General features: G+C 45.7%; 1 long non-coding RNA gene across 1 annotated transcript; it reads right to left on the bottom strand.

Annotated features, from left to right (window-relative positions):
* Positions 1 to 337: 337 nt before the first annotated feature.
* Positions 338 to 4,360, bottom strand: LOC132648537 (uncharacterized). The gene is made up of 3 exons (XR_009586956.1): positions 3,015 to 4,360; positions 1,572 to 1,626; positions 338 to 1,138 (listed from the first exon to the last, which is right to left on the bottom strand). It is a non-coding gene; the product is annotated as an uncharacterized LOC132648537 (long non-coding RNA).
* Between the last annotated feature and the right edge of the window lie 13,810 nt (positions 4,361 to 18,170).

Here is an 18,170-nt window from a genome sequence, read left to right as displayed (position 1 = left end):
ATCAGGGTGGGGAGCACGGCAGCAGCCAGACAGGCATGTAGCTGAGAGCTTACATGTTGAGGCAAGCACCAAGCAGAGAGAGGCACCTGGGAATGGTTTGGGCTTTCGAAACCTCAAAGCCCACCCTCAGTGATAACCATCCTTCAAGGTCACAGCCTGTAATACTCCCCAAACAGTTACACCAACTGGGGACCAAATCATTCAAATATGTGAGCTTTTGGGTGACATTCTCATTCAAACCACCATAAAATGTAATGATTTTCTTTAAGTATTTATTTTTACAGATAGCAATGGGGTGTTTATTGCAAAGCCCTTAATAAACAGAGTTAAATGTTCCTTTTTTTTTTAAGATAAATTTATTTATTTATTATGTGTACAGTGTTCTGCCTGCATGTACACCTGCATGCCAGAAGAGGGCACCAGATCTCATTATAGATGGTTTGAGCCACCATGTGGTTGCTGGGAATTGAACTCACAACCTCTGGAAGAACAGCCAGTGCTCTTAACCTCTGAGCCATCTCTCCAGATCCTTAATGTTCCCTTTTCTTAAGCCAGTTGGCACCCCTAGAAGGCACAAGCAGATGGGTTGTGAGGGAGGTAGAATGGCTTTGTGGGACTCTGGGGACAGATGCGACCCCAGGCACTAATGTCAGAGATGCCTGTTTCTAAGAAAAGTGGGGTGGGGGTGGAGGCACTAAGTACCACAGCTTTTAGAGGTAGGGGTAATGATGACATCAGAGTCTCATCTAGTATCTGAATTTCAGCTGAAGGAAGGGTCACGACAGGAAAAAGCTTCTTGAGCTTTGGCTAGAGAACCAACCACAGCTCAGCACACACAGGCTCCAGTTGGGAACAGGCTTGCTGTCAGCCACTTGATTAGAGAGTTGTTGGCACACGTGGATTTCCTCAGGAACCAGAACCCCTGAGGGAGATTCTGAATATGCAGTTAACGTCTCCCCTGAGGACTTAAAATGTGTGTGCACCTGCACACAGACTCAGGAAGAAGTAGTCCAAGAACAGACTCCACATAACCACTCGATTCCTCCGAATGTCCTGAAGATTTATTGGTCAGCATCTTCTCTGGAAATTATTCCCTGTCCCCTGCCACAGGGCTCATGACCTAGCTGGATCTGGTTTCCTAAAGCATTTCCAGAGAGGATCCAGAAGTCAGGGAGGAGAGTGATGAAAGGGACAAGTTAACTTTACAGGTTTTTTAATGAATTTTATACCCCATGTTAAAGTAAGTTCTCTCAGTACTTTTCCAGAAAGCAGAAGAACACAGACAAAAGGAGAAACAGGTAAATTGAAGTAAGATCCACCCTGTTGTAGAGGAATGACCAGGCCAGTAATTTAAAGATAGCATTGCCCAGCAACTGCTCCAAAGGTCTTCACTCCGTTGCAGAAGAATGACCAGGCCTGCAGTTGCAAGATAGGGCCGCCTGGCAACTGGTCCAGATGGTCACAGCTCCCCCACCCAGATAGCCCATTACTTTGTTTCCTGGAGAAACCACAGAATATACTAATCACTCCCCCTTCCCAACAGCAGCCAAATCTGCACATTCCCAGCGTACCTTAAAGATCAGATATCCACTATATGTCTGGGGCAGGACTCACTGGACTGGGCACCTAAAATTGACCAATTATTTTAAAAGTCAACCACCCTATAGCCTCTTCACCCAATCATGTGCTGCCAAGCCTGCAACCCCCAAGCTTCCCCATGCTTTTTCCTTTAAAAACCCAAGGCTTTTGTTCCTCGGGGCTGTTCCTTGCTGCCTTGCAGAGCAGCCCCATTGTGTGTTGGACTGAATAAACCTCTTGTGTTTGCATCAATTCAGACTCCGAGTTTCCTTCATCTGTGTCTCTGGTAATTGGGCTCTCCCTGGGCCTAACATCATGGTGCATTGGCTGGGAACAGAACCTGAGGAGAACTCCGGACTGCAGCTATTGGAGGAACACCAGCTCAAGCCCCTAATAGATATCACAGCTGTTGTCTGTCTTTGTCTCTTGCCTGTTGTATGTGCTGTGTGTCTGTTATTTTGTTTCTGAAGTCCTGATTCTGGTCTGGCTCCTGGGCATCTGTAGAAGGGGTTCGAGTCCTCTGGGGAGGTTTGAGGGGGCCCCCCCAACTGGGTGGTCAAATATGGTGGGCAGATATACTGTGAGAACCGTGACCGAGGGACAATCTGGAGGACGCTCCAGGTGTCCCAGAGAAAGGAGTTGGAGAGAGTTTCCTCTCCTCCAAAAACCTGCATGCCTTGAGGCTAGAGTAAGCCGGGTGAGGTGACCTGTAGTCTTGAGATCACACATGAGACAACCTGTGTTCTGGTTTCCATATTCCTATCATTTTGTCTTATTGTTTGTCTTTATTGCTAGACTTGGACTGACGATATTTTTGGACGTATATTTTAACATGGGACAAACTGTCGATTCCCTTAAATCTGGTGCTAGGCCATTGGAACGAAGTAAAAGCTAGGGCCATAATTTGTCTGTTACAGTCAAGTAAGGAAAAATTGATACTCTCTGTTCGGTTGACTGGCCAGCCACCAGGACCTTTGACTTGGTCATAACCAGGGCTATACATGAAAAAGTCTTTATGCCAGGACCTCATGGTCACCCTGACCAGGTTCCTTATATCATTGTGTGGCAAGATCTAATTACCAACCCACCTTCTTGGATTAGTCTTTTTCTTCCCCCTAAGCCTACCCAGGTCCTGGCCATAAAGGAGGAGGATAAGCCCTCAGCCACTCCAACTCCCTTATACCTCCCACTCCCTGAGGCATCTAGGGAGGGCCCTGCTATGGCTACCCGAAGCTGACGAGGTGCTTCCCCAGACACAACCCAGGTACTTCCCCTGCAAGCCATTGGCTGTCCCCATAGATAATCAGGGAAATTGGGAAATGCCATACTGGCCTTCCGCCAGTGCTGATTTATGCAATTGAAAAGCTCAGCACTCTCCATTTTCTGTCAACCCCCTAGGATTAACTAATCTCTTGAAGTCAGTTCCTTTTACTCACCAGCTCACCCGGGAAGATTGTCAGCAGTTGCTACAGGTGCTGTTTACCACTGAGGAACGGGAACGGATCCTGTTGGAGACCTGGAAAAATGTACCAGGGGACAACGGGACCCCAACCCAGAATCCCACCACCATTAAGGAGGCCTTCCCTCTCAAAAGACCCAAATGGGACTTCAATACTGCTGAAGGTAGGGGGCACCTCAAAGTTTATCACCAGGCTCCGTTGGCAGGTCTCAAAGGGGCTGTGAGGAAGCCCACCAATTTGGCCAAGGTAAGGGAAATTAGGCAAGGCCCCAGTGAGTCCCCATCAGCGTTCATGGAGTGACTCGTGGAGGCTTTTAGACAGTTCACTCCATATGACACTGAAAAGGAAGATTATCGGCCAATGTAGCTATGGCCTTTATAGAACAGTCCAGTAAGGATATTCGTAAGAAGTTACAAAAGATAGATGGATTACAGGATAGGACGCTGAGGGAATTAGTGCAAATAGCAAAGTGGGTGTTTAACCAGAGAGAGACTGAGGAAGAAAAAGAGGAAAGAAAAGAAAGGGAACAGGAAAAAAAGGGGCATGGAAAAAGAAAAAAGGCAAAATAAAAACCTCCAACAGATCCTGGCCAGTGTAGTCAAAGAAACCTGTGCGAACCAACGGAGCCTGGCCACAATCGTAAAAGAAACTCGAAGGGAAACTGAAACCAAAGAGAGAGCCCCGCTGAAAGAACCAGTGTGCGTACTGTAAGGAGATGGGCCACTGGGCTTGTGACTGCCCCAACAAAAAGCCGTGAGGGCAGGGCCTCATGGGAACATCTGTAGATGGGAGGGCCAGGGGTTTGCCCCAAGGTATTAACCTTGCCCCTGGAGGAAGATGAAGACTAGGGAGGCCAGGGCTCGGAGCCCCTCCCTGAGCCCACGGTAACTCTGAAAGCGGAGGGGCAACCCACTCAATTTTGGGTAGACACTGGGGCCCAACACTTGGTGCTACTCCATACGGAGAGGGCCCTTTATCAAATAAGAGGTCCTGGGTGCCAGGGGCTACTGGTACTAAACAATACTCATGGACTACCCATAGATCTGTGGATCTAGGTATCCCACTAGGATGGGTATCCCACTCTCATGGTCATTCCAGACTCCCCTACCCGCTGCTAGGTTGAGATTTATTATCCAAGATGAGGGCCCAAAATCATTTTCTCCTGAGGGGCCACAAATTAAAGGCCTTGAAGGAAAGCCTATCCACTTACCCTAAAATTGGATGATGAATATCGCCTATATGAACCAAGAGTCAGATACAACCAGGAATGGACAAATGGCTACAAGCCTTTCCTTTAGCATGGGTAGAGACAGCAGGAATAGGAAAGGCCATTCATCAACCTCCAATAGTTGTTGAACTCAAAGCCCAAGCCACCCCGGTGGCATAAGGCAATACCAGAGTCCCATGCTGGCATCAGACCTCACATTAAACGGCTCCTCCAATTAGGAATTCTCAGACCTTGGCAGTCAGCCTGGAATACTCCCTTGTTGCCAGCCAAAAAACCTGGAACACAGGATTATCTACCGGTTCAAGGTCTGAGGGAAGTAAACAGGCAAGTAACAGACTTAGACCAACAGTGCCTAATCCTTACACTCTGTTCAGTTCTCTGCCCCTAACCAGGATTTAAGTCTAGTACACCGTCCTAGACTTAAAGGAGGCCTTCTTCTGCCTACCCCTAGAACCATCTAGCCAGGACATTTTTGCCTTCGAGTGGAAAGACCCTGATGAGGGCACAACGGGGCAACTGACCTGGACACGACTACCCCAAGGATTCAAAAACTCATCAACCATCTTTGATGAAGCCCTACACCGTGACCAGGCACAATTTCAAATCCAGAATCCCCAGGTAACTCTCTTGCAGTATGTAGATAACCTCCTCATTGCCGCAAGAAACTGAGCAGCTATGTTCCCAAGAGACTGAGCGACTGTTGCAGGAACTAGTACAACTGGGCTATTGGGCTTCTGTTAAAAAGGCTCAAATCTGTCAAGAGGAAGTAAGCTACCTGGGGTTATCGACTGAGAGGAGGCCAATGGTGGCTGTCTGAGGCTAGGAAACAGACCATCCTAGCCCTCCCCTCACCCAAGAGCCCCAAGCAAATGAGAGAGTTCCTGGGCACGGCTGGATTTTGCAGACTTTGGATCCCAGGTTTTGCTGAAATCGTGGCCCTGCTCTACCCCATCACGAGGGAAGCACATCCTTTCCATTGGGGTGAGCGAGAGCAGCGAGCCTTTGACGACATCAAAATGGCCCTTTTGTCAGCGCCAGCCTTAGCACTCCCAGATGTCAGCAAACCCTTTCAGCTGTTTGTGGATGAGTGCAGGGCGATTGCTAAGGGAGTACTGACTCAAAAGTTGGGCCCATGGAAATGGCCCTATTTGTCAAAGAAGCTGGACCCAGTGGCTGCCGATGGCCTGCATGTTTAAAAATAGTATCTGCCACTGCCCTGTTGGTAAAAGATGCTGACAAACTGACTCTGGGACAGAATCTAACTATTACAGCTCCCCATGCCTTAGAGAGCATCATCAAACAGCCCCCAGACTGCTGGCTCACTAATGCCCGAATAACCCATTATCAAACTCTGCTCCTGCATACTGATTGCATCACCTTTAGCCCATCTATGGGACTAAATCTAGCTTCCTTACTCCCTGATCCGGTCATGGACGTTCCTCTTCATGACTGCCAGCAGATTTTGGCGACTGACCACAGGTAGAGAAAGGACTTAACTGACCAGCCCCTGCGCGACACAGAGGTAACATGGTTCACAGATGGGAGCAGCTTCTTAATGGACGGGCAAAGGAGGGCAGAAGCAGTGGTAGTGGACTGAAAGCAGATAATATGGGCTGAAGCTTTGCCACCCGGTACATCTGCTCAAAAAGCAGAATTAATCCCTTTAACTCAAGCCCTCAACCTAGCAAAGGACAAAAAATCAATATCTACACTGATAGCTGATACGCGTTTGCCAGGGCTCACGTGCAACATATACCATATATGTTGGCCATATACCAACAAAGAGGGCTCCTAACCTCAGAGGGAAAGATCAACAATAAGAAAGACATAACTGAACTGTTAGATGCACTCTTCCTGCCAAAGAAAGTAAGCATCATCCACTGCCCAGGGCACCAAAAAGGCAACTCCCCAATAGCCAGGGTAACAATATGGCAGATCAAGCTGCAAGAATGGTTGCTATGCAACACCCAACCTCCATCCTGGTAACTGAGGTCACAGACAAAGTAGAAAATGACTGGACTAGAGGATGGCCCAACCTGTGATACTCAACCAAGGAAGAAAACCTCACCTCTCAGTACCCCACCAACCACAAGACCAAACAAGGACATTGGAAGACACAAAAAGGATAGACCATACTTCCCAAAGATGCTGCCATAGACCTGATCCAGCAAATGCACAAATGGACTCACCTAGGGAAAAAGAACTTAGTCAAGGCCATTAAAGGATCTCAGGTATTTGTTCCAGAACTGAGGAATTTGGTAGACGAGGTAATGAGTAAATGTCAGGTTTGTGCTCAGGTAAATGCTTGCAGATCTCAGACTGGGCCTGGTAAGAGACCTAGGGGAAATCATCCAGGTGTATTTTGGGAGGTAGATTTCACAGAAATAAAACCTGGTAAATATGGTTATAAATATCTGCTAGTCTTTATAGACACCTTTTCAAGATGGGTAGAAGCCTTCCCTATCAAGCATGAGACCGCATTGATAGCTAAAAAGATGATGGAAGAAATCTTCCCCAGGTTTGGAATTCCACAGGTAATAGGGACAGATAACGGATAACGGACCTGCTTTTACTGCCCAGGTAAGTCAGGACATAGCCAAAGTATTGGGGACCAATTGGAAAATATATTGTGCTTACCATCCCCAAAGTTAAGGACAGGTCAAAAGAATGAACAGAACTATAAAAGAAACCCTGACTAAATTGACCTTAGAGACTGGCTTAGACTGGGTGGTGCTCCTTCCCTTAGCCCGGTTCTGAGCCTGGAACACCCCCTATAGGCTTAAACTAACTCCTTTTAAAATCATGTATGGGTCAACAGCCCCGTTGGTGGCCACAGGACCTGATTTGGACTTGACTTTGGATTCAGACCGGGCATTTGCTGCCAGAGTGGTTGCCCTACAGACTGTGCAGAGAGATATCTGGTCTCAACCATCTGCCCTCTATGCTCCAGGCACCACTGAAGTTCCCCACTGCTTCCAGCCCAGGGACACTGCTTAAGTGCGAAGACCTCGAGCCCATTCTCTGGAACCTCACTGGAAGGGGCAGGGCCGTACATCATGCTCCAAACCACCTCAGCTGCACTAAAGGTGGATGGAGTAACTGCCTGGGTACATGCATCCCATGTCAAGCCAGCTCCCCCTACCGCAGAAGACTATAACGCCTGGAGAGCCATAAAGACTAACAACCCCTTGAAGCTGAAGCTGCGGAAGGGACAACCATGAGCTGGTTCCCTGCAATCATTACTCTCCTGACTGTAGGTACTATAGCCCATAACCCCCACAACCCGCATGCCCCTGTGAATAATACCTGGGTCCTGTGGGATGACTATGGCTATGTCTTGGCCAAAGCATCCCAGACAGTTCCTCTGAACACATGGTTTCCTGAGCTGAGCTTCGATCTGGCCCTCGCCATGCCATCAGGGTCCCGCGCAAAAAGCATGGCTGAGGAACACAAAATACACTTTTATATGTGTCCCACCCGTGACACCCCATGGCAGTGGGAACACTGTGGGACCAGGGCTGACCTATATTTCGCAGAATGGGGGTGCAAGGAATTTGCCACTGACTGGAAACCTATTTCAACCAGACTTATCCAGTTGACTAGAGACTCCAAATATAATTGTGCATGGGAGGCCAATAGGGGAACTTGGGATGATGAGCCATCCCACTGGGCTAACCCCAAACCCTGTAAACAGCTTAAGCTTTCCTTTACTGACAAGGGCAAGAGCTATACCCATTGGTTGCAAGGAAAATATTTCCGACTACGCCTTTGAAAGACAGGGACACATGGGGAAATAGTGCGCCTTCAATAGCTTTCTGAAAGGATCCCTAGTGCTCTTGACCCTAACACTGTTTCACTTCCCCCTCCCCCTCAACCCACTCCCATATGGACAACTCGGGCTTTTGTGACTCAAGGTATACAACAGACTCCAATTAGTACCCCAGCTACTCGAAAGGACCCCTTATGGACCATTATGGAGAGCGCTTATAAAGCTCTAAATGCTACCAACCCTAAGGTCACAGAGTCCTGCTGGCTTCACTATGGAGTCAATCCCCCTTTCTATGAAGGAATTGTTCTTAACACATCCCACTTAACCAGTGTTTCTAGTCTGGACGGCTGGCACTGGCAACCATCAGACACTCAGCTGACTCTGCACTCAGTCTTAGGATCAGGAACTTGCATTGGATAGGCAACACCCAGCCACTGGACTCTCTGTTCCACCTTCCTTCGGGTCCCTGATAAATTAAATGTATACCTGCTTCCCCCCAACACTAGTTGGTGGGCTTGCAATTGAGGGTTGACCCCTTGTGTGCACTCAGATCCTCCAACAAACAGGTGAGCTCTGTGTACCAGTCCAGCTGGTACCCAAGATCATTTACCATCCATTTGAGGAGCTTCTAGATCACTGGGACTATGAGGGTAAAGTAGCCAGGCCTAAAAGGGAAATAGCCACAGCTCTGACTCTTACTGTTCTCTTGGGCTTGGGCATTGCTGGTAAAGCTACAGGTACATCCTCCCTAGTCCTCCAGGATAAAAATTATCAAGGCCTTAGGATGGCTATAGATGAAGATATTCAGAGAATAGAACAGTCAGTAACTAAACTAAAGGAATCATTGGCCTCCCTGTCAGAGGTAGTCCTACAGAACAGGAGAGGACTGGATTTACTCTTTCTAAAAGAAGGAGGACTCTGTGCAGCCCTAAAGGAAGAATGTTGTGTGTATGTAGATCACTCAGGGGTAATCGAAGATGCTATGGCAAAGATTCAAGAGGACCTCGCCAAAAGAGAGAATGGGAGAACAACCAGAGTTGGTTTGACTCCTGGTTTAATGGCTCACCCTGGCGTACTACTTTAGTGTCAACCTTGATGGGACCCTTCACTACTTTCTTTATTCTTTTAACATTTGGACCCTGCATCATAAATCGCCTGCTTTCGTTTATTAGGGAAAGAATTAATACAGTGCAAGTGTTTATGCTGAGGCAACATTATCAAAGAGTATAACAGGCTGAAGCTGAAGTATAGGCCTGAAATGAGATCTCAAATGGTTAAAGGCTAATGTGACTGCTTCCTGTCTTATCCCCAACCCTTGGCTAGCAACTCAGCCTCCCTAGCCCAGGATGTTGATGGTCCAATTGTCAGAATTGAAGCAACTCCAAAAAATCAGCCCCAAGTCCCACCTTTCAGGCTGAGATACTAAGTCAAGGGAGGGCTCCCTAAGAAAAGCATTCACCCCACAGCTGCTTCAGGACTGAAACAGTTACGAGAAGAAGGGTGGAATGAAAGGAACAAGTTAACTTTACAGGTTTTCTTGTGAATTTTATACCCCATGTTAAACTAAGTTCTCTCAGTACTTTTCCAGAAAGCAGAAGACTACAGACAAAAGGAGAAACAGGTAAATTGAAGTAAGATCCACCCTGTTGTAGAGGAATGGCCAGGCCAGTAATTTAAAGATAGCATTGCCCAGCAACTGCTCCAAAGGTCTTCACTCCATTGCAGAAGAATGACCAGGCCTGCAGTTGCAAGATGGGGTTGCCTGGCAACTGGTCCAGATGGTCCAGATGGTCACAGCTCCCCCACCCAGATAGCTCCATTACTTTGCTTCCCAGAGAAACCACAGAATGTACTAATCACTCCCCCTTCCCAACAGCAGCCAAATCTGCACATTCCTAGCATACCTTAAAGATCAGATATCCACCATATGTCTGGGGCAGGACTCACTGGACTGGGCACCTAAAATTGACCAATTATTTTAAAAGTCAACTACCCTATAGCCCCTTCACCCAATCCTGTCTTGCCAAGCCTGTAACCCCTGAGCTTCTCCGCACTTTTTCCTTTAAAAATCGAAGGCTTTTGTTCCTTGGGGCTGTTCCTTGCTGCCTTGCAGAGCAGCCCCATTGTGTGTTGGCCTGAATAAACCTCTTGTGTTTGCATCAATTTGGACTCCAAGTTTCCTTCATCTGTGTCTCTGGTAATTGGGCTCTCCCTGAGCCTAACACCATCAGCCATCTTCCTTATAACAGGCACATTTCAGGACCTTAATTGTCTACTACAGAGTTGCAGCTGGTACCAACCAAACAGGATCTTAGGGCACTCTGGTGGCCTTCCCGGCATGGCATAGTGTATATATTATAGCTTTAGTTGTAGGCTCTCGGCCCTGGTACATGTCAGTAGTCCCAGCTACTTGAGAGACTGAGGTAGTAGAATTAATTGCTCAGAAGCTCAAGTATTTGAGACTAGTTGGTCAATATGTCTCAGGAAGAAAAAAAAAAAAGTTGGGAGTCTTCCTTGTTGATTTAGAAATGGTTCGTTATTGCTAGAAGCCATGGCAGCCTCTGTTTACCTGTAGTTTCCTGCACTCAGCTGTAGGCTGACACCCAGCCATTGCCACCATCACATCTCAGTGATCCAGGAACAGTCGTAGTAGACAGTACTCCTGACCTATTGTCGGGAGGTCAGTCTAATGCTCTGTTGTTTACATTGCTTCATCTCATCACCCAGCCATGGTCCGTTGTCACGGAAGTGTGATTCCTGCTGTAACAAGGTAGTTTGAGCCAAGGAGGTGGCACATGCTTCTAGTCTCAGCACTTGGGAGTCTGATGCATGAGAATCTCCAAGTTAAAACCAGTCTGAGCTACCAGCATATTCCAGGACAGCCCAAGCTACATAAAAAAATGTCTCCGAAACAAGTCAATGAAGCAACTGTTTATTTTAGTGTGTTATTGTAATTATGCCTTTATTGCTTCTTTTTTTTTAAATTTTATTTATTATGTATACAGCATTCTGCATGCATATAACACCTGCACTCCAGAAGAGGGCACCAAACCTTACTATAGACGGCTTTGAGCCATCATGTGGTTGCTGGGAATTGAATTCAGGACCTTTCGAAGAGCAGCCAGTGCTCTTAACCTCTGAGCCATCTCTCCAGCCCCCAATTCTTTTATTTTTAATTATTTATTATGTATACAGTGTTCTGCCTGCCAGGAGCAGCACCAGATCTCATTATAGATGGTTGCTAACCATGTGGTTGTTGGGAATTGAACTCAGGACCTCTGGAAGAGCAGCCAGTGCTCTTAACCTCTGAGCCATCTCACCAGCCCTATTGCTTAATTCTTACTGGGCATAATTTATTAAGTTTCATACATAAGTATGTGTATATAGGAAAATATATATAAGGAAATATGTATAGGGTTGAATATTAGGCATCTGTAGTGAACATGTACTGGTGACTTGTGATATATTTCCTGTGATTAAGGGAGACTGCTGTGGCAATAAGAGTTATATCTGCTTTATCCTATAGATTCTTTTTTAAAGGGGGTTAGGATCTCCCTATGTAGCCTTGGCTATCCTGGAACTTACTATGTGGACTAGAGTAGCCGAGAACTCACAGAGATCCACACTCCTGCCTCTATTTAAAGGCTACATTTAAATTTTTTCATTTGTTTATTATGTGTAGGAGCAGGCATACGTGTGCCACAGCATACATTAGTATGTTAGAGACAAGCCAGTTCTCTTCTTCCACCAAAGGGCTCCTGGGAATTAGATCACACTCAGATTGTCAAGCTTCATGGCAAGTGCCTTTACCCGCTGAGCCAGCTTGCTGGCCCGCAAAATATTTTATATTTGTGTGTAGCTGGATTTCAAATTCAGTGTTCCACGCATACTAGGCAAGTGCTCTCAGCCCTCTTTCACTTTTACTTTTGAAACAGGTCCTCACTAAGTGGACCAGGCTAACCTCGGACTCTGTTCTTTCTGCCTCAGCCTCCCAAGTAGCTTTCCAGGGAGTGGTCCACACCTTAAGGCTGGGCAGTAGGCTGTTTATTTTGAGATGGGGCATCATCACCCTGCCACCCAGGCTGGTCTCAGCTTGTGATCCCCTTGCTCAGCCTCCCAAGTCCAGATATAGGGTGTGTAACCATCCCCCCAATCTAAAGGTGCTAATTTCTCTCCCAAGCACATGGGCTGGTAAAAACTGCAAAGCCTTATTCTTCAGAGTCCAAGTTCTTGCCACATATGCAGATGTCTTAGTTAGGGTTTCCACTGCCAAGATAAAACACCGAAAGCAACTTGGGGAGGAAAGGGTTCATTTAGTCCCACAGTTTGTAGTCTATTATCTAGGGAAGTCCAAGCAGGAACCTGGAGGCAGGAACTGAGCAGAAGGCATAGAGGAACACTGTTTACTGGCTTGATCCTCAATGCTTGCTCAGCCTGCTTTTTTTATACTGTATAGGACCACCTGGGCCCTCCCACATCAGTCACTACATAAATGTCCCACAAGCCAATCATATGAGGCATTTGTGATGGTTCTCTTTCCTTAAATAACTTTAGCTTGTGTCAAGGTGATCAAAAACAAATAACCAGGACCCTAGACCACCGTTTTTTATAGCACTTTGTCAAGGTGTACCAGTTTCAACTATGCAGGAAAGCCCCTAGAACTGTGTGCTACCAGATTATCCTCAACTCCTCCCTGCTCCCGACAAAACTGAAACAACAAGAACTCAAAGGCTGGGGGGCTGCAGAGATGGTTCAGCAGTGAAGAACACTGTCTGCTCTTCCAGGGGACCCAGGTTTGATTCCAAGCACCCATATGGCAGCTCACAATCATCTATAGCTCCAATTCCAGGGGATCTGATTACCTGCTCTGACCTCTTCAGGCACCAGGCATACAAACAAGCAATCAAAACACTCATAAATAGAAAATAAATAAGATATTCAAAGTTTTTTGTTTGTTTGTTTTTTAAGAGAAAGGGTCTCAGTACTTAGCCCTTGTTAGATTGGAACTCTCTATGTAGTCCATGCTGACCTAGAACTCAGATCTGCCTTTGCCTTTTAGGTGCTGGGATTAAAGGCTGGCATCACATTCAAAGAATCATTTGCATGGGTTATTTATTTATGTAATGTGCATTGATGTTTTGCCTGCATGTATGTCGGTGTGAGGGTGTCAGATCCCCTGAAACTGGAGTTAAAGGCAGTTGTAAGCTGCCATGTGGTTGGTGGGAATTGAACCTAGGTCCTTTGGAAGAGCAGCTAGTGCTCTTAACCACTGAGCCATCTCTCCAGCCCCAATTGCATGGATTTTTTTTAAAAACTAGAATAATAAACTAAAATACTCTCTGCAAGGTGAAATGAAAAACTGGTGTCAAAATGAGAGACCAAAAATGTGAATAGTAAGACCCCAAATTTGAATTTACCACTTATGCAAAAGAGAGATAATAGTTATGGTTACACATAGTCATTTGGCACTAAGCAAACTGGTGACAGGCAGTTTGATAAGAACATAGGTATTGGCTATTTGACTGTGAAGCAAGAGTAGGTTGCAGTCAGCCTCAGTGGGGTGTTCCTGGCATGGACCACCAAAGGTGGGCTGACTTTCAAAGCAAGAACCTGTTAGGGATTGGTTTTTGTCAGGTGCCAAAGAAACTCAAGACAAATGGCTAACTGTGCTATTAGCATACCAAAGTGCTTGCTTGGCCTCTAGGCTCACTCAGAACTTCTCACCCTGACCCCTACCCTAAATCTCTCCAGCCCAAAGCTTTCGCTTCCCTTCCCCCTGCTTCTCATTCCTGTATAACCTTGCCATCTTTGCTTGAGTTCTCTTGGCTCTCTCTTTGCCCTCTTCTCTTCTTTTCTCTCCCTCCTATCATGGCTTGGTCCAGTCTGGACTCTTCCAGATGCCTGTGGCTGTACTTTCCCTCATATCTACAACAAAATCCTTCTCCTCAACCGGACCTTGGAGCAGTCACATCCTCATTTTCATTCAGCTTTCAGAGGTGTAGTGAGTGAACCCAGCTGTCGTTGATTGATTAGCTGGGGTTATAAACTGTTCTGCTGTTACTTTTCACCATGGATATGGATGGAAAAGATGTTTTCCCAGGAGCATGGGGAGTCTTACTCTTTTTTTTTTTTAACTTTTTTAAAAAAGATTTATTTTTTATGCAACATTCTTGCCTGCACACCAGATCTCACTATAGATGGTTATGAGCCACCATGTGGTTGCTGGGAGTCTAACTCAGGACCTTTGAAAGAACAGGGAGTGTTCTTAACCTCTGAGCCATCTCTCCAGCCCCAGGGGAGTCTTACTCTCGTGGGGAAGTTTTTGTGTAACTCACAACAGAGAAAAAGTCAATTTTCCTAGTATATAAAGAATTCTCTAGAAATTGAGAAAAAGACCAACATCCCAACAGAAAGAACTCTAACAGGAAAACAACAATAACAGCAACAGCAAAAAAATCCCTCAAATGGTTCAGAATGTTGAAAGGAAAACTAACTCATGCTGGAGAGTACCCCAGTGGTAGTTAGCAAGCATAAGGTCCTGGGTTTGTCCCCTTTACTTAGAATTAATTGATTGATTGTATGAGTGTTTTGTGTATATGTGCATAGGTGTGGAGGTCAGAGGACAACTTTCAGGAGATGATTCTCTCCTTCCATCTTATAGGTCCCAGAGGTCAGATTCAGGATATCAGGTTTTGTTTTGTTTGCTTTTTAAAAATTTATTTATTATGTATACAATGTTCTGACTGCATGTCCACCCGTACACCAGAAGAGGGCACCAGATCTCATTATAGATGGTTGTGAGCCACCATGTGGTTGCTGGGAATTGAACTCAGGACCTCTGGAAGAACAGCCAGTGCTCTTAACTGCTGAGCCATCTGTTCCACCCTCAGGTTACCAGGCTTAGCAACAAGCACCTTTACCCACTGAGTTATCTCAAAGACTCAACTTCTATAGTAATAAATGCTTCATTTAGGGCTGGAGAGGTGGCTCAGGGGTTAAGAGCACTGGCTGTTCTTCCAAAGGTATTGAGTTCAATTCCCAGCAACCACACAGTGGCTCATAACCATCTATAATGAGATCTGGTGCCCTCTTCTGGTTAACAGGCACACATGTGGACAGAAGGCTGTATAAATAATAAATCTTAAAAAAAATCTATTCAGCTATAAAAATAATGCTTCATTTAATAACCATGTGTAAGGTCCTATAGAAAAGCACAAACCACAGCCATAAAATTAAGGCACAATATCAAAGGACAGTTAATGCACAAGTCATCACAATTTTTTTGTTTTGTTTTTCAAGACAGGATTACTCTGTGTAGCCCTGGCTGTCCTGGAACTCACTCTGTAGATTAGATTGGCTTTAAACTCACAGAGCTCCTCATGCCTCCCAGGTGCTGGGATTAAAGGCATGTACTCACCACCCAGCTTGGCAACCAAAATTTTTGTTAAATATTTATGTATGCCCAGGAGGCCTCAGTCATTCACAAAGAACCACAGCCAACTGAGGAAGGCTGAGAACAAATGGTCTTCTAAGGGAACAGCATATGAATTGGCTATCCAATACCAAATGGTCAGCCCTAAAGACATACACACAGTAACACTGAGAGACTGAGCAGGCTGTATTAGGAATATGTATTATTAAACCTGCCAGGCGAGAATAAGACCACTACCACAATTTTGAACCAAAACTGAAGCAAACTTTAAGTACTGGCCAGGATGATGGACTCTGGCCCGGCCCATTCCTGGGTTCCCAGAAAATGGGCCATGAAAGAGTCACATTGTGCAAAGGCTGAAAAGCACGCCCATAAGGCCACAGTACTTCCCATCAGGTCCAATCAGAGCAGGCATATATCCTGAGGTACTTTCTGCTTGTGTATCTCCTGCCTACATCCAGGCAGGGGCAAGCATACTTCTGCTGTACCTCGCACCTACATGTGCTTGAGCACATCAGGTACAATTGTTTAGTCAGGGAAACACGTGCCTTGTTATCTCCCTTAAACAATAGCCTCTGGCATTTAACTCTGGTTCTCACAGAGTGTGTGTGTATGTGTGTGTGTGTGTGTATGTTATTGAGTGTTTTGCCTGCAGGTATGTCTGTATGTGCCTTGTGCCCACAGCGACCAGAAGACAGACAGATATGAGCTGACAGGTGTCAGCTGTCATCCTGTAGACGAGCAAGCAATGCTCTTAACTGCTGAGGCATCTCTACAGCCAGGCCACCGAACTTTAAATAAACGTTTTATTAAAAAAATACAAAATGCAGCCGGGCGCCAGGTCGCACACCTGTGAACCCAGCACTCTGGGAGACAGAGTCAGGTGGATTGCTGTGAGTTCAAGGCCAGCCTGGTCTACAAAGCAAGTCCAGGACAGCCGAGACTACAAAGTGAAACCCTGTCTGGAAAAAACAAACAAACAAACAAAACAATACATGGAGCAGGACATAGTGCAGCACACCTTTAACCCTAGAACTTGGGAGCAGAAGGAAGTCAGTCTCTTGAGTCTGAGGCCGGTCTGGTCTTCAGAGGGAGGGCATAGTCAACCAGAATTAAATGCTGAGACCCTGTCTCAGAACAACAAATGAAGAAGTACTGCTTCTGGAGCCAGCAGGTAAAGGCTCTGGTTGAGAAGGACTGATGGCCGGAGTACACTTGTGTTAGATTCCCAGAACCCACACAAAAGTGGGGAGGCAGGATGGGGCTGGAGAGATGGCTCAGCAGTTCCAAGCACTTGGCTGCTCTTCCAGAGGTTCTGAGTTCATTTCCCAGCAACCACATGGTAGCTCATAACCATGTATAATGAGATCTGATGCTCTTTTCTGGCATGTAGGTGTACATACAGATAGAGCATTCATATATGTAATATTTTTCTAAATGAAGAGAACCAACTTCATAGAACTACTCTGACCTCTACATGTGTCATAGCATGAATGCCTCCCTCTTCAATCATAATAGATCTCCAAATTGCATATTTGCTGTTGCTGAGTGTTCACCTAGGAGAATGCTGAGTTCAGTATTAGAAAAAAGTTCAATGGGGCTGGAGAGATGGCTCAGCAGTGAGGAGCAATGACTGTTCTTCCGGAGGTCCTGGGTTCAATTCCCAGCACCCACATAGCAACTCACAACTGTCTGTAACTCCAAGATCTGACACCCACACCCTCACCTGTTTTCATGCAGGCAAAACATCAATGCAAGTAAAATAAAAATTAAAACAAACAAACAAAAAAAAGAGTTCAAGGTTGCAAAGAAAAAGACCAACACTCCAACTGAAGTATCTGGACAAAGCAGAATTTTTTTTTTTAATTGGCCAGTCAAGAAAGAATTGGCAAGTGAAGGAGGAAGGGCTAAGGGCGACTGCTCCAGGTTATAGAATTCCTGGATTGCAGCAGGGGCTTTTGTGTAAGCAAAGATTTTACTAACCTATTGTGTTTGTGTGTGTGTGCAGGATATTTGCATAAAAGACTTACAAAGTGGAAAAGAATAAAAAAAGATTTGAATCCCTTTTCCTAAACACAAGTTTTATGATATTTGATAGAAAAGACTCATATTTGATATTTCTTACACAGGCCAGCATGACGCTCCACGTTCCCCATTTCTGAACAGGCTTAAAAGTTCAATTTGTTAAAAAAAAAAAAAATTGAATGTTTTTTTTTTCTTTCGCTTTTTGAGATGGGATTTCCTTCTTAGCTAGGCTGCCCGTCAACCCAAGGGATCATCCTCAGTCTCCTAAGTAGCTGGGATGTGGGTATGCATCTAGCTCCTATAATCCTTAGATTTATGAAAACAAAATCTTCTCAGCACTCACAGTGGGAAGCAAGCTGTCTGCTCCTAAGGTGCCTGGTTGGTCTAATGTCAGTGTCTCTTGCTGTCACTCCTTGTCTAGCCTTATTTTTTGTAATTCAGGTTTCTCCGGAGAGTTACTTCATTATGCTCCATTTCCAATTATTCGTGTGCCCTCCTTTCAAGAGAGAAATTTGATCTTATCCAAGTTCTTTGACTGTTATTTGTAGGATGTATCCTCCCAGGAACACTGAATTTAATGACTATGTCTTAGGGCTTAATTTTATAAGGAGGCAATTTCAGAGAGGAATTTTGGCACCCTCAGGGGTGGGGAATGGCACAGGACCAATGGCAGCTTTA

Source organism: Meriones unguiculatus, chromosome 17 (genome assembly GCF_030254825.1).
Source record: "Meriones unguiculatus strain TT.TT164.6M chromosome 17, Bangor_MerUng_6.1, whole genome shotgun sequence".
NCBI lineage: Eukaryota > Metazoa > Chordata > Mammalia > Rodentia > Muridae > Meriones > Meriones unguiculatus.
Note: the sequence above shows the minus strand (reverse complement) of the source record. Positions and strands in the feature narration are given on the sequence as shown.